Source organism: Pseudophryne corroboree, unplaced genomic scaffold, assembly GCF_028390025.1.
Source record: "Pseudophryne corroboree isolate aPseCor3 unplaced genomic scaffold, aPseCor3.hap2 scaffold_237, whole genome shotgun sequence".
Lineage (NCBI taxonomy): Eukaryota > Metazoa > Chordata > Amphibia > Anura > Myobatrachidae > Pseudophryne > Pseudophryne corroboree.
This window is the reverse complement of record NW_026969024.1, coordinates 48,428-65,376: the sequence shown is the minus strand read 5'-3', so window position 1 is coordinate 65,376 and position 16,949 is coordinate 48,428. Positions and strand designations below refer to the sequence as shown.

At 50.5% G+C, this 16,949-nt stretch overlaps 4 non-coding genes and 1 pseudogene across 4 annotated transcripts; all 5 read right to left on the bottom strand.

The window, feature by feature from the left end:
* Positions 1-333: 333 nt before the first annotated feature.
* LOC135010607 (U1 spliceosomal RNA) lies at positions 334-497 on the bottom strand. The gene has a single exon (XR_010209903.1). It is a non-coding gene; the product is annotated as a U1 spliceosomal RNA (small nuclear RNA).
* A 674-nt stretch (positions 498-1,171) lies between these two features.
* Positions 1,172-1,334, bottom strand: LOC135010854 (U1 spliceosomal RNA). The gene has a single exon (XR_010210135.1). It is a non-coding gene; the product is annotated as a U1 spliceosomal RNA (small nuclear RNA).
* A 152-nt stretch (positions 1,335-1,486) lies between these two features.
* On the bottom strand, positions 1,487-1,650 carry LOC135010612 (U1 spliceosomal RNA). Its single transcript, XR_010209908.1, has one exon. It is a non-coding gene; the product is annotated as a U1 spliceosomal RNA (small nuclear RNA).
* A 692-nt stretch (positions 1,651-2,342) lies between these two features.
* Positions 2,343-2,484, bottom strand: LOC135010769 (U1 spliceosomal RNA; annotated as a pseudogene).
* Positions 2,485-2,636: 152 nt separating this feature from the next.
* Positions 2,637-2,800, bottom strand: LOC135010673 (U1 spliceosomal RNA). Its single transcript, XR_010209968.1, has one exon. It is a non-coding gene; the product is annotated as a U1 spliceosomal RNA (small nuclear RNA).
* Positions 2,801-16,949: the final 14,149 nt, after the last annotated feature.

Genomic DNA, 16,949 nt, shown 5'->3' with positions numbered 1-16,949 from the left:
GCAAATTAGGCTGGAGAGAGACCTGAGACAAAGAGATCTGAATTATACGAGAGCCGACCAGGGGAAACACAAATTATGCAGTCAAGCTTCCCACATTTGGGGAAATCAGAGTGCAATGGGTGAGCCTTGCCCTGGGAGAAGCACCTTCATGATCATAGTATCTCACCTGGCAGGTAAGTAGGAGTTGGGCTAGAGCTGGGGAGGGTCGCTGCTCGGGCACCCCCCTGTCAAGTGAAAGAGATCCAACTGAGGCAGCACAAGGGAACGCTCGAAAGAAGAACAAGGCTAGAGGAAGATCTGAGACAAAGAAATCTGACTTTTACCAGAGCTGACCAGAGGAAAGCACAAACACAGTCCCCCACTACCACAAATAATGCAGTCGAGTTTCCCACATTTGGGGAAATCACAGGGGTAAGCATACCCAGAATACAATGAATGAACCTCACCCTGGGAGAACAATCTTCATGACCATGGTATCTCCTATGCAAAATAAGTATGATTTGGGATAGGGCTGGGGAGGGCCGCTGCTCAGGCACATCTCTGTCAAGTAAAGGAGATTCAACTGAGGCAGCACAAGGGAACTCTCATCTGGGGACAACAACTGCAGGGAGAACACATATTTTCAGATGAACATGGGAGGGCAGAAGGCTGCTTAATACTGAAGCACCCCCAAACAACAAACCAAATGCAACAACTAGTGCAAGCATTCCTGGGGGAAGGCCTGCAGCAGATGGATTTGCATACGGTGATGTCATCCAAGCAGTGGGTCAAAGTTGGCTTCAACCCTCGTCTGCATATGAAAAGAGAAAAGGGGCGTGCAGGGCATGGCGGCCTTTTGCGGCGCTTGGATGACCCCTAGTTCACATTAAACACCTCCACCCTCCTTCGGTGTGGGGCTCATGTTGGCTATGCCCCAGCCCCTGAAGCATTCAAGCTGATTTCTTGCAGCAGCTGGGCACTGTAACAGCTCCAGAGCTGCTCTGTACGGCAAGTAAAAGGGTGTGGGCCCTGCAGCACTACCTGTAGTTTGCATTGTGCATTGGAAGGCACAAAGTAAGCAGACAGGAGGAGAAGTCAGGATAGTGCACAAGGGTATAAAAGGGAGGGGCTCATGAAAAAAGAAGTGGAAACAGACAGCAAACTAGGCTGGAGAGAGACCTGAGACAAAGAGATCTGAATTATACGAGAGCTGACCAGGGGAAACACAAATTATGCAGTCAAGCTTCCCACATTTGGGGAAATCGCAGGGGCACCACACCCAGAGTGCAATGGGTGAGCCTTGCCCTGGGAGAAGCACCTTCATGATCAAAGTATCTCACCTGGCAGGTAAGTAGGAGTTGGGCTAGAGCTGAGGAGGGTCGCTGCTCTGGCACCCCCCTGTCAAGTGAAAGAGATCCAACTGAGGCAGCACAAGGGAACTCTCGAAAGAAGAACAAGGCTAGAGGAAGATCTGAGACAAATAAATCTGACTTTTACCAGAGCTGTCCAGAGGAAAGCACAAACACAGTCCCCCACTACCACAAATAATGCAGTCGAGTTTCCCACATTTGGGGAAATCACAGGGGTCAGCATACCCAGAATGCAATGAATGAACCTCACCCTGGGAGAACAATCTTCATGACCATGGTATCGCCTATGCAAAATAAGTATGATTTTGGATAGGGCTGGGGAGGGCCGCTGCTCAGGCACATCTCTGTCAAGTAAAGGAGATTCAACTGAGGCAGCACAAGGGAACTCTCATCTGGGGACAACAACTGCAGGGAGAACACATATTTCCAGATAAACATGGGAGGGCAGAAGGCTGCCTAATACTGAAGCACCCCCAAACAACAAACCAAATGCAACAACTAGTACAAGCATTCCTGGGGGAAGGCCTGCAGCAGATGGATTTGCATATGGTGATGTCATCCAAGCAGTGGGTCAAAGTTGGCTTCAACCCTCGTCTGCATATGAAAAGAGAAAAGGGGCGTGCAGGGCATGGCGGCCTTTTGCGGCGCTTGGATGACCCCTAGTTCGCATTAAACACCTCCACCCTCCTTCGGTGTGGGGCTCATGTTGGCTATGCCCCAGCCCCTGAAGCATTCAAGCTGATTTCTTGCAGCAGCTGGGCACTGTAACAGCTCCAGAGCTGCTCTGAACGGCAAGTAAAAGGGTGTGGGCCCTGCAGCACTACCTGTAGTTTGCATTGTGCATTGGAAGGCACAAAGTAAGCAGACGGGAGAAGTCAGGATAGTGCGCAAGGGCATAGAAGGGAGCGGCTCAAGAAAAGAGAAGTTGAAACAGACAGCAAACTAGGCTGGAGAGAGACCTGAGACAAAGAGATCTGAATTATATGAGAGCCGACCAGGGGAAACACAAATTATGCAGTCAAGTTTCCCACATTTGGGGAAATCGCAGGAGCAGCATACCCAGAGTGCAATGGGTGAGCCTTGCCCTGGGAGAAGCACCTACATGATCATAGTATCTCACCTGCCAGGTAAGTAGAAGTTGGGCTAGAGCTGGGGAGGGTCGCTGCTCGGGTACCCCCCTGTCAAGTGAAGGAGATCCAACTGAGGCAGCACAAGGGAACTCTCGAAAGAAGAACAAGGCTAGAGGAAGATCTGAGACAAATAAATCTGACTTTTACCAGAGCTGACCAGAGGAAAGCACAAACACAGTCCCCCACTACCACAAATAATGCAGTCGAGTTTCCCACATTTGGGGAAATCACAGGGGTCAGCATACCCAGAATGCAATGAATGAACCTCACCCTGGGAGAACAATCTTCATGACCATGGTATCTCCTATGCAAAATAAGTATGATTTGGGATAGGGCTGGGGAGGGCCGCTGCTCAGGCACATCTCTGTCAAGTAAAGGAGATTCAACTGAGGCAGCACAAGGGAACTCTCATCTGGGGACAACAACTGCAGGGAGAACACAAATTTTCAGATGAACATGGGAGGGCAGAAGGCTGCCTAATAATGAAGCACCCCCAAACAACAAACCAAATGCAACAACTAGTGCAAGCATTCCTGGGGGAAGGCCTGCAGCAGATGGATTTGCATACGGTGATGTCATCCAAGCAGTGGGTCAAACAACAAACCAAATGCAACAACTAGTGCAAGCATTCCTGGGGGAAGGCCTGCAGCAGATGGATTTGCATACGGTGATGTCATCCAAGCAGTGGGTCAAAGTTGGCTTCAACCCTCGTCTGCATATGAAAAGAGAAAAGGGGCGTGCAGGGCATGGCGGCCTTTTGCGGTGCTTGGATGACCCCTAGTTCGCATTAAACACCTCCACCCTCCTTCGGTGTGGGGCTCATGTTGGCTATGCCCCAGCCCCTGAAGCATTCAAGCTGATTTCTTGCAGCAGCTGGGCACTGTAACAGCTCCAGAGCTGCTCTGTACGGCAAGTAAAAGGGTGTGGGCCCTGCAGCACTACCTGTAGTTTGCATTGTGCATTGGAAGGCACAAAGTAAGCAGGCAAGGTCCAGAGAACAGTTAGAGGTCGGAGTAGCACTATCTCAAGTAGTACTACGACAGCACGGATGGATTCTAAATATTCCAAAATCGCAGCTGATTCCGACGACACGTCTGCTGTTCCTAGGGATGATTCTGGACACAGTACAGAAAAAGGTGTTTCTCCCGGAGGAGAAAGCCAAGGAGTTATCCGACATAGTCAGGAACCTCCTAAGACCAGGCCAAGTGTCAGTACAATGCACAATGGTCCTGGGAAAGATGGTGGCTTCTTACGAAGCGATTCCATTCGGCAGATTCCATGCAAGAACTTTTTAGTGGGATCTGCTGGACAAATGGTCCGGATCGCATCTTCAAATGCATCAGCGGATAACCCTGTCTCCAAGGACAAGGATGTCTCTCCTGTGGTGGTTACAGAGTGCTCATCTCCTAGAGGGCCGCAGATTCGGCATTCAGGATTGGGTCCTGGTGACCACGGATGCCAGCCTGAGAGGCTGGGGAGCAGTCACACAGGGAAGAAATTTCCTGGGCTTGTGGTCAAGCATGGAAACGTCACTTCACATAAATATCCTGGAACTAAGGGCCATTTACAATGCCCTAAGTCAGGCAAGACCTCTGCTTCAGGGTCAGCCGGTGTTGATCCAGTCGGACAACATCACGGCAGTCGCCCACGTAAACAGACAGGGCGGCACAAGAAGCAGGAGGGCAATGATGGAAGTGGCAAGGATTCTTCGCTGGGCGGAGAATCATGTGATAGCACTGTCAGCAGTGTTCATTCCGGGAGTGGACAACTGGGAAGCAGACTTCCTCAGCAGACACGATCTTCACCCGGGGGAGTGGGGACTTCACCCAGAAGTCTTCCACATGATTGTGAACCGTTGGGAAAAACCAAAGGGTGGACATGATGGCGTCCCGCCTCAACAAAAAGCTGGACAGATATTGCGCCAGGTCAAGGGACCCTCAGGCAATAGCTGTGGACTCTCTGGTAACACCGTGGGTGTACCAGTCAGTGTATGTGTTCCCTCCTCTTCCTCTCATACCAAAAGTACTGAGAATCATAAGAAGGAGAGGAGTAAAGACTATACTCGTGGCTCCGGATTGGCCAAGAAGGACTTGGTACCCGGAAATTCAAGAGATGCTCACGGAAGACCCGTGGCCTCTACCTCTAAGAAAGGACCTGCTCCAGCAGGGACCATGTCTGTTCCAAGACTTACCGCGGCTGCGTTTGACGGCATGGCGGTTGAACGCCGGATCCTGAAGGAAAAAGGCATTCCGGATGAAGTCATCCCTACCCTGATCAAAGCCAGGAAGGATGTAACCATACAACATTATCACCGTATTTGGCGTAAATATGTTGCGTGGTGCGAGGCCAGGAAGGCCCCTACAGAGGAATTTCAACTGGGTCGTTTCCTGCATTTCCTGCAAACAGGACTGTCTATGGGCCTCAAATTAGGGTCCATTAAGGTTCAAATTTCGGCCCTGTCAATATTCTTCCAAAAAGAACTGGCTTCTGTTCCTGAAGTTCAGACGTTTGTCAAGGGAGTACTGCATATACAGCCTCCTTTTGTGCCTCCAGTGGCACCTTGGGATCTCAATATAGTTTTGGGATTCCTAAAATCACATTGGTTTGAACCACTCACCACTGTGGACTTAAAATATCTCACATGGAAAGTGGTAATGCTGTTAGCCCTGGCTTCAGCCAGGCGTGTCTCAGAATTGACCAAAACAAAAAACTGCAACAAACGAGCGCCTAATCATCAAAATAAAAAGTGAAAACCAATACGTGTTTCATAGAATTAAATAATCACAATTTTATGTTCCTGATAGTCTGCGCTTGCCGGAATACTATGTGTAGTATTGTGGTGATAGCATAGAAAAAGAACAAACGGCTGCGCTGAATATCAGGAACGAAACATGATGTACAGAGAGCCAACGTAAAAAATAACAATGTTTATTAATAAAACATATAAAAAGATTAATTGTCAAATAACCGGTGAAAAATATATACAAATATATATAAGAACAGTCACTAGACGTGAACTAGTGGTATATTGTAATGACTCAGCTTATTGGGGTGAAAAGTTCAGTGATTCACTTGTTAGATAGTTGATAAATACCAGGTGTGTTGGTAGGATCCTAATGAATAAAAAAGTCCCTCAGTTGAAATTGATATTCAATACCTTTCCAAAATGGGCTGGTAAGAGCCGAGCGTCCTCGGCTTCAATGTCCTGCAATGCCCATATACGCTGTGCAGCGGAAAGGAATGGACCGTCTCTCTCACAACCCGGTCGTGGCGGCGTGTGCGCTGAAGCCGCTGATGTCGGATGCTGTAGAAGGAGGGTGCAGCGGGGACCAAGGAACACCTGGAAGATTTCACCTGAGCTGAGTGTGGATAGGGGCGGGTCCTGACGCGTTTCGTCACGTTCACGTGACTTTCTCAAAGGTAGAATGTTCTTATATATATTTATATATATTTTTCACCGGTTATTTGACAATTAATCTTTTTATATGTTTTATTAATAAACATTGTTATTTTTTACGTTGGCTCTCTGTACATCGTGTCTCAGAATTGGCGGCTTTATCCTATAAAAGCCCTTACCTAATTTTTCATATGTGGTGCCTGCGGCTACTAGGGACTTGGAGGATTCCAAGTTGCTGGACGTAGTCAGGGCCCTGAAAATATATGTTTCCAGGACGGCTGGAGTCAGAAAATCTGATTCGCTGTTTATCCTGTATGCACCCAGCAAGCTGGGTGCTCCTGCTTCTAAGCAGACGATTGCTCGTTGGATTTGTAGTACAATTCAGCTTGCACATTCTGTGGCAGGCCTGCCACAGCCAAAATCTGTAAAAGCCCATTCCACACGGAAAGTGGGCTCATCTTGGGCGGCTGCCCGAGGGGTCTCGGCTTTACAACTTTGCCGAGCAGCTACTTGGTCAGGGGAAAACATGTTTGCTAAATTCTACAAATTTGATACCCTGGCTGAGGAGGACCTGGAGTTCTCTCATTCGGTGCTGCAGAGTCATCCGCACTCTCCCACCCGGTTGGGAGCTTTGGTATAATCCCCATGGTCCTTTCGGAGTCCCCAGCATCCACTAGGACGTTAGAGAAAATAAGAATTTACTTACCGATAATTCTATTTCTCATAGTCCATAGTGGATGCTGGGCGCCCATCCCAAGTGCGGATTGTCTGCATTACTTGTACATAGTTATTGTTACAAAAATCGGGTTATTGTTGTTGTGAGCCATCTTTTCAGAGGCTCCTTCTGTTATCATGCTGTTAACTGGGTTCAGATCACAAGTTGTACGGTGTGATTGGTGTGGCTGGTATGAGTCTTACCCGGGATTCAAAATCCTTCCTTATTGTGTACGCTCGTCCGGGCACAGTATCCTAACTGAGGCTTGGAGGAGGGTCATAGGGGGAGGAGCCAGTGCACACCAGCTAGTCCTAAAGCTTTTACTTTGTGCCCAGTCTCCTGCGGAGCCGCTATTCCCCATGGTCCTTTCGGAGTCCCCAGCATCCACTACGGACTATGAGAAATAGAATTATCGGTAAGTAAATTCTTATTTTCTGGACTGTGTCCAGGATCATCCTTAGGAATAGAAGACGTGTCGTCGGAATCAGCTGCGATTTTGGAATATTAAGAATCCAACCGTGCTGCCGCAACACTACTTGAGATAGTGCTACCCCGACTACCAACTGTTCCCTGGATCTTGCCCTTATCCGGAGATCGTCCAAGTAAGGGATAATTAAAACTCCCTTCCTTCGAAGGAGTATCATCATTTCGGCCATTACTTTGGTAAAGACCCGGGGTGCCGTGGACAAACCAAACGGCAGCGTCTGAAACTGATAGTGACAGTTCTGTACCACAAACCTGAGGTACCCTTGGTGAGAAGGGTAATTTGGGACATGGAGATAAGCATCCTTGATGTCCAGAGACACCATATAATCCCCTTCTTCCCGGTTTGCCATCACCGCTCTGAGTGACTCCATCTTGAATTTGAACCTTTGTATGTAAGTGTTCAAGGATTTCAGATTTAAATTAGGTCTCACCGAGCCGTCCGGCTTCGGTACCACAAACAGCGTGGAATAATACCCCTTTCCCTGTTGTAGGAGGGGTACCTTGATTATCACCTGCTGGGAATACAGCTTGTGAATGGCTTCCCATACCGCCTCCCTGTCGGAGGGAGACGTCGGTAAAGCAGACTTTAGGAAAACGGCGAAGGGGAGACGTCTCGAATTCCAATTTGTACCCCTGAGATACCACCTGAAGGATCCAGGGGTCCACCTGTGAGTGAGCCCACTGCACGCTGAAATTTATGAGACGGGCCCCCACCGTTTCTGTTCCTGGGAACTGGCTGTTTGCTGCAGCCTTTTTCCTCTCCCTCTGCCACGGGGCAGAAATGAGGAGCCTTTTGCCCGCTTGCCCTTATGGGGCCCAAAGGACTGCGCCTGATAATACGGCGTCTTCTTATGTTGAGAGGCTACCTGGGGTAAAAATGTGGATTTCCCAGCCGTTGCCGTGGCCACCAGGTCTGTTAGACCTACCCCAAATAACTCCTCCCTTTTATAAGGCGATACTTCCATATGCCTTTTGGAATCAGCATCACCTGACCACTGTCTTGTCCATAACCCTCTTCTGGCAGAAATGGACAGCGCACTTACTCTTGATGCCAGTCGGCAAATATCCCTCTGTGCATCACGCATATATAGAAAGCATCTTTTAAATGCTCTATAGTCAGTAATATACTGTCCCTATCTAGGGTATCAATATTGTCAGTCAGGGAATCCGACCAAGCCACCCCAGCACTGCACATCCAGGCTGAGGCGATTGCTGGTCGCAGTATCACACCCGTGTGAGTGTATATACATTTTAGGATATTTTACTGCTTTCTGTCAGCAGGTTCCTTAAGGGCGGCCGTATCCGGGGACGGTAGTGCCACCTGTTTAGACAAGCGTGTGAGCGCTTTATTCACCCTAGGGGGTGTTTCCCAATGTGCCCTATCCTCTGGCGGGAAGGGGTATGATGCTAATAACTTTTTAGGAATTAACAGTTTTTATCGGGGGAAACCCACGCATCATCACACACTTCATTTAATTCCTCAGATGCAGGAAAAACTACAGGCAGTTTTTTCTCACCCAACATAATACCCTTTTTAGTGGTACTGGTATTATCAGAAATGTGTAAAAACATTTTCCATAGCCTCAATCATGTAACGTGTGGCCCTACTGGAAGTCACATTCGTCTCTTAATCGTCGACACTGGAATCAGTATCCGTGTCGGCGTCTGTATCTGCCATCTGCGGTAACGGGCGTTTTAGAGCCCCTGATGGCTTTTGAGACACCTGGACAGGCACAGGCTGAGTAGCCGGCTGTCTCATGTCATCAATCTTTTGTAAAGAGCTGACACTGTCACGTAATTCCTTCCATAAGCTCAGCCACTCAGGTGTCGACTCCCTAGGGGGTGACAACTCCATTACAGGCAATTGCTCCGCCTCCACACCATTTTCCTCCTCATACATGTCGACACAATCGTACCGACACACACACACACAGGGAATGCTCTGATAGAGGACAGGACCCCACTAGCCCTTTGGGGAGACAGAGGGAGAGTATGCCAGCACACACCAGAGCGCTATATATATATATATATATACAGGGATAACCTTATATAAGTGTTTTTCCCCTTATAGCTGCTGTATTGTTATACTACGCCTAATTAGTGCCCCCCTCTCTTTTTTAACCCCTTTCTGTAGTGTAGTAACTGCAGGGGAGAGCCAGGGAGTTTCCCTCCAACGGAGCTGTGAGAGAAAATGGCGCCAGTGTGCTGAGGAGATAGGCTCCGCCCCCTTCTCGGCGGCCTTTTCTCCCGTTTTTCTGTGGAATCTGCCAGGGGTTAAAATTCATCCATATAGCCCTGGGGGCTATATATGATGTATTTTCGCCAGCCAAGGTGTTTCTATTGCTGCTCAGGGTGCCCCCCCCTAGCGCCCTGCACCCTCAGTGACCGAAGTGTGAAGTGTGCTGAGGCGCAATGGCGCACAGCTGCAGTGCTGTGCGCTACCTTGGTGAAGACAGGATGTCTTCTGCCGCCGATTTTCCGGACCTCTTCTTGCTTCTGGCTCTGTAAGGGGGCCGGCGGCGCGGCTCTGGGACCGAGCTCCGAGGCTGGGCCTGTGTTCGGTCCCTCTGGAGCTAATGGTGTCCAGTAGCCTAAGAAGCCCAATCCACTCTGCACGCAGGTGAGTTCGCTTCTTCTCCCCTTAGTCCCTCGATGCAGTGAGCCTGTTGCCAGCAGGTCTCACTGAAAATAAAAAACCTAAAACTAAACTTTCACTAAGAAGCTCAGGAGAGCCCCTAGTGTGCACCCTTCTCGGCCGGGCACAAAAATCTAACTGAGGCTTGGAGGATTGTCATAGGGGGAGGAGCCAGTGCACACCAGGTAGTCCTAAAGCTTTACTTTTGTGCCCAGTATCCTGCGGAGCCGCTAATCCCCATGGTCCTTACGGAGTTCCCAGCATCCACTAGGACGTCAGAGAAACACTGATAGAGTACATTATATTTATGAATTAATTGCTTCCAGATTCTGCAGCAGCATCATCAGCACCACCAGTGTTACTCACAGTCACTTCACACTGACTGCTGCACAACACATCACTTAATTTCCGGGCCGCCCGCCACCTGGTGAAGAGACATGGGAGATGAAGGACCAGCAGTGGCACGTTGAGCGGAAGTATTGTGAATTAGTTACCCACACACTCCTTGTGACACCTGCTCCCCGTCTGCCCTCCCACCCGCCGCCTGCAGTCCGGAACCCGCACTGACAAGTAAGTCTCAGCAGAATGTGTCTGCCAGCAGCTCCCAGTCCCTCCTAGAGGAACACTGCCAGTGGTGTGGCGGCCGCGGCACACTAGGACTGAGAGACCGCAGCAGGAGGAAAGCACAGGTGGGCGGGAGGAGAGCATGGGCGGACATCACCACGTCACATTGCAAGGTGACGCCAGTCCCCCCAGTGAGGCCGCCGACGAATGCACTCAGCATAGTATTAGCAGCAGGCAGAGGGGGGTCGGGTGCAGCGGTGGTGGGAGGTACGGAAATGAGCTGCAGGCTAGGCTCCACCGATCACACAGTCAGCGATCACTGTGCTACAGCAAGCGTGGCGTGCAGCGGTGCTGAACATTAGGGAGTGCCTGTGCGCACCAGGCACCCCCTGTACGCACGCCTATGCGCTACCACCCCCCATATGCCACACTACATCACTATGCTACAGCCCTCCCATATGCTGCACTTCATAATTACACTATACCCCCCATACAACATACTACATCACCACACTACACTACTCACAATAAAATTAAAACATCCCAGTTCCTCATTCTTAATGAGCTCACGTGAGTTCTCTCCCCAACGGAGCTCCAGACCAAGTAACAATGAAGACACCAGCAGCGTGTAGGGGGCAGGCCTGGTCCACTTGTCAGGAGAGAGCAGTCACAGGAGGGTAAGAAGGGGGCTGGGCCTAGTCCTACAGACGGGAGAGAGCACAGACAGGAGAGAGCAAGGTACAGGGGTAGAAGGGGACGGAGCCTATTCTTACAGGCTTTCAAAATTCGACTTTAAAATTCGACATTTGACAAATTCGACTTTTCTGCAATGGTACAAATGCGGCAATTCGACAAAAGTATATTCAATTGAAGTTTGTAAATTCGACAACAGTGCTTTTAAACAGTAAATTCGTCATTTTCAATCCGCCACACTTTGCTGGCGGAATCTAATAAAAAAAATTTAAAAACATGTTTTTTTTTTGCAGTTTTTTTTTTTTGGTAATAGCATATCTATTTATATTAGAAGGGATTAGGTACTTGGTTTGTCTTTTTTGGAGGCACAAGTATTATTTATATATTTTTTAAAATATTATTTATTTTTTAAATGGAATGTGAAAAACCCGAAAAAAAAATTGCGTGGGTCCCCCCTCCAAAGCATAACCAGCCTCGGGCTCTTCGAGCCGGTCCTGGTTCTAAAAATCCGGGGGAAAAACGGACAGGGGATCCCCCGTAATTTTAAAACCAGCACCGGGCTCTGCGCCTGGTGCTGGTGCAAAAAATACGGGGGACAAAAAGAGTAGGGGTCCCCCGTATTTTTTACACCAGCATCGGGCTCCACTAGCTGGACAGATAATGCCACAGCCGGGGGTCACTTTTATACAGTGCCCTGCGGCCGTGGCATTAAATATCCAACTAGTCACCCCTGGCCGGGGTACCCTGGGGGAGTGGGGACCCCTTCAATCAAGGGGTCCCCCCCAGCCACCTAAGGGCCAGGGGTGAAGCCCGAGGCTGTCCCCCCCATCCAAGGGCTGCGGATGGGAGGCTGATAACCTTGAGAAAATTTAAAGAATATTGTTTTTTCTAGTAGTACTACAAGTCCCAGCAAGCCTCCCCCGCAAGCTGGTACTTGGAGAACCACAAGTACCAGCATGCAGGAGAAAAACGGGCCCGCTGGTACCTGTAGTTCTACTGGGGAAAAAATACCCAAATAAAAACAGGACACAGACACCGTGAAAGTATAACTTTATTTCCCACCTGCCGACACACACATACTTACCTATGTTGACATGAAGCAGTCGGTCCTCTTCTCCAAGTAGAATCCACGGGTACCTGAAAATAAAAGATAATTATACTCACCTGATCCAGGTTCCAGATTAAATCCACGTACTTGGCAAAACAACAAACCGAACACCCGGACCAGACGGACTGAAAGGGGTCCCATGTTTACACATGGGATCCCTTTCCACGAATGCAGACATCCGAATCTCGCGAGAATCCGACAGCGGGATGATGACGTTCGTGCGCGCTCAGGCTAGCCGAGCAAGGCGGGAAGGTTCGAACCTGCCTCGGACCCGTGTAAAATGGGTGAAGTTCGGGGGGTTCGGATTCCGACGAACCGAACCCACTCATCACTAGTATGTACGTGAGTGTCAGGTGCCGTGCGCGTACATACGTGTCAGTGCCGTGCGTGTACGTACGTGTGTGTCAAGTGTCGTACGTGTACGTGTGTGTGTGTGTGTCAGGTGGCGCGTACCTACATGTGTGTATGTCAGGTGCTGTGCATGTGTGTACGTACAGGCGTGTGTCAGGTGCCGCGCGTGTACGTACGTGTGTGTGTGTGTGTGTGCCAGGAGCCGCGCGTGTACATGCGTGTGGGTGTCAGGAGCCGTGCGTATACGTACATACGTGTAGGTGTCAGGTGCCGTGCGTATACGTATATACGTGTGTGTGTCAGGAGCCGCGCGTGTTCGTACATGTGTGTGTGTGTGTGTCAGGAGCCACGCGTGTGTGTGTGTCAGGAGCCACGCGTGTTCGTACATGTGTGTCAGGTGCCGCACGTGTATGTGTGTGTGTGTGTTAAATTCCGCGTGTGTACGTACGTATGTGTGTGCCTGGAGCCGCGCGTGTACATACATGTGTGTGTGTGTCAGGTGCTGTACGTGTATGTGTGTGTCTCAGGTGCTGCACGTGTATATGTGTGTATCTCAGGTGCTGCATTTGTATGCGTCAGCTGCCACGTGGGTGTCAGGTGTTGAGCGTGTATGTGTTTGTGTCGCATCTGTATGTGTGTGACTGTCAGGTGCTGCACGTGTATGTGTGTGTCAGGTGCTGCATGTATATATGTGTGTGTTAGGTGCTGTTCATGTATGTGGGAGTGGCAGGTGCTACATGTGTATATATGTGTGAGTGGCAGGTGCTGCGTGTGTATACGAGTGTGTGTGAGGTGCTGCGAGTGTATGTGTGTGTTAGGTGCTCTGAGTGTATATGATTGTGTGTCAGGTGCTGTGCGTGTGTGCGTTAAATGCCACATGTATGTATGTGTGTCAGGTGCTGCGTGTGTGTGTGGGTGTGTCAGGTGCTGCATGTCTGTGTGTGTGGGTGTGTCAGGTGCTGCATGTGTGTGTGTGTGTGTGTGTGTGTGTCTGTCAGGTGCTGCATGTGTGTGTCAGGTGCTGCATGTCTGCGTGTGTGTGTCAGGCGCTGCATGTCTGTGTCAGGTGCTGCGTGTGTATGTGTCAGGTGCTGTGTGTGTGTGTGTGTCAGGTGCTGCGTATGTGTGTGTGTGTCAGGTGCTGCGTGTCTGTGTCAGGTGCTGCGTGTCTGCGTGTGTGTGTCAGGTGCTGCGTGTCTGCGTGTGTGTGTCAGGTGCTGCATGTCTGCGTGTGTGTGTCAGGTGCTGCGTGTGTGTGTGTGTGTCAGGTGCTGCGTGTCTGCGTGTGTGTGTCAGGTGCTGCGTGTCTGTGTGTGTGTGTCAGGCGCTGCATGTCTGTGTGTCAGGTGCTGCGTGTGTGTGTGTGTGTCAGGTGCTGTGTGTGTGTGTCAGGTGCTGCGTGCCGTGTGCGTGTGTCAGGTGCGTGAGTGTGCGTGTGTCAGGTGCGTGAGTATGTGTGTGTCAGGTGCGTGAGTGTGTGTGTGTGTGTCAGGTGCGTGAGTGTGTGTGTCAGGTGCGTGAGTGTGTGTGTGTCAGGCGCTGCGTGTCTGTGTGTGTCAGGCGCTGCGTGTCTGTGTGTGTCAGGCGCTGCGTGTGAGTGTGTGCGTGTGTGTCAGGTCCGTGTGAGTGTCAGGTGCTGCGTCTGTGTGTGTGTGTCAGGTGCTGCGTGTGTGCGTGTGTGTCAGGCGCTGCATGTGCGTGTGTCAGGCGCTGCAGGGAGGGCGGGGGGGGACGGACACACAGCAGGGAGGGCGGGGGGAGAACGGACACACAGCAGAGAGGAGGAGGGGGGGTGGACAGACACAGCGGGAGGAGGGGGGGTGGCCTGACACAGCGGGAGGAGGGGGGGTGGCCGGACACAGCGGGAGGAGGGGGGGGTGGCCGGACACAGCGGGAGGGGGAGGGTGGCCGGACACAGCGGGAGGGGGGGTGGACGGACACAGCGGGAGGGGGGGTGGCCGGACACAGCGGGAGGGGGGGGTGGCCGGACACAGCGGGAGGAGGGGAGGGTGGCCGGACACAGCGGGAGGAGGGGAGGGTGGCCGGACACAGAGGGAGGGGGGGGTGGCCAGACACAGCGGGAGTGGGGGGGGTGGCCGGTCACAGCGGGAGGGGGGGGTGGCCGGACACAGCGGGAGGGGGGGGGGTGGACGGACACAGCGAGAGGGGGGGGGTGGCCGGACACAGCGGGAGGGGGGGTGGCCGGACACAGCGGGAGGAGGGGAGGGTGGCCGGACACACAGCAGGGAGGGCACGGGGGGGAACACACTGCAGGGAGGAGGGGGGGACACACAGCAGGGAGGGCAAGGGGGGGGGGCGACGGACACACAGCAGGGGGGGGGAGACGGACACACAGCAGGGAGGGCGAGAGGGGGAAGGGGGGGTGACTGGTGACCATAGAGACCTTGATAAATACCGCATACTGCAGGTAGGGAGGGCCGGACACAGCGGGAGGAGGAGGAGGGAGGAGTGGCCGGACACAGCTGCCCGAGACGCCTCCTACTGCCAGCCGCACCACAGACGTGGGGAGGAGACGCAGGCAGCCACCAGGGAAGGTCCGGCGGGCGGCCGGGCACACAGCGGGCAAGCGGGCGGGCGAGCGGGCGGGCGGGCGGGCGGGAGGGGAGGGTGGCCGGGCGGGCGGGAAGGGAGGGTGGCCGGACACGCGGGGGAGAAGTGGAAGCTGGGTACACAGCGGTGGGCTGCCTGACAGAACTCACCCAGTGCTACGCAGCTCCGGCGATCTCCTCCCGCTTCATGGACCTCAATGAACTCACACGCCGGGAACCGCTGGCTGTCCTCCTGCAGCTCCACGTGACTCCTTCCCGCTCTGTCTCCTCGTGCCCAACTGCCAGAGCTACTCTCTGTACACCCCCTGCTGGCGGTCACTGCGCAGGCGCAACAAATTGAAATGCCCTATCTCTATAATGGGGCATATTTCTCTTAATTAAAAAACCCCTATAACTTTCTGAAAAACCACAACCCCAAAAGGCACTACACTGGGGCATACTCTATCTAGTAAAACAAACCCCAAGTCTTAATTCGTCCTCTATCCTGAGTTATGCCTTCCCAAAAAAATCTTCATTCACTCTATAGGAAAACGTTGTCAAAAAGCCACAGAGGGAGTGGCAGAAAAAAACTGACAGTTGGAATTTAGCTTACTCCCAATTCCTCATTTTTTATTATTTTGCCCTGAAATTTGGCCTGCAGCAGCGGGTGACGATTCTACGCGTCCATGCCAAATTTCAGCTCAGTACGTCCTATCAGTTTTGAGGTGTAGCCCCTCAAACACCATGCCCCCATCTCAGAAGTTCCCTATGGGAGAATTCCGTTTGTTCGATTCAGCCTTAATATAAGGGCACGACCGTGCCCTTATAATTGACAGTATTGTTTTCTTTCAAAAATCCACTTAATTTTCTTTACCCGATTATTAAAATGGTAATTGACAAAAACAAACTACATTGTCACCAGAAGAGCAATACAAAATGTACTAGTGATATATTAAAATCATCTTTCCAGCTTGAATTTCAATGATGCATTGGCGCAACGATTTTGTGAGAAACATCTTCACCCTTAAATAAAGATTTTCTTAATTCCTTACCTGTGTGCTAATTAGATATCACCTTGTTTTCACATTAAACAGACTTCCACATGAGAAAACAGCAAAGATGCAGTGGCGTTAATGTTTCCTGGTGTCAACCTGTATTATTTCCGTAGACATTGAAATGAGGATGCATCTTGCTGCCTTTCCAATGAAGCAAGTTTAATTTAGTAATAGGTGAAAAACCATCCCTACAAAGATGTTAATCAGATACTTGGCTTTGTGGACACTTTTCAGAGAACAAATTAGTTAGCATAAAAATAAAGCCAGAAAATGAAGAGCTGTTTAATCACTCAATTGGATTTTTCTGCCAGCATTTTTCTTTTTCTCTGCAACCCACTGCTAAATTGTGCTTCCTAGCTGTTTTTTTATAAAATCACTGAATCAAATCTAACTCTGATTACATCAGAGAAGGCCAGGTACCCTACACCATAAGAGGGGGTTTGCAATTTTGACTTGTCTACTTAAATATCACCAAAATCTGATCACAAGGTCAATTACGTCCCTGGGTGGGATTGAACCACCAACCTTTTGATTAATAGCTGAACACACTAACCGATTGCGCCACAGAGACACTTTGCAAAAAGTATATACTGACAAAGACTAATAAGCATTCATCTAGAACGTTTCCTAGAAAAACTTTAAAAAGTCAATAATCTGGAGAGTGTTTGTAAGATGTTTCTTCCAGCAACCAATGAAGAAACACATTGGTACTTTCGCATGATGAGTGAGTGCTTCAGGATCTCTTGCACTTACATGTGCAGCAGAGTACTGCAATGGAAGCATGCTGGGTCCATAACCCAGAGGTAGGCAGATTGAAACTATCCTTTGCTATATGCATTTTTTTGTTGTTCATTAAAGTAATCCAAAACTGGGATTGATATTTTAGCTTTTATTTTTACTTAAAGTACAATAACTTT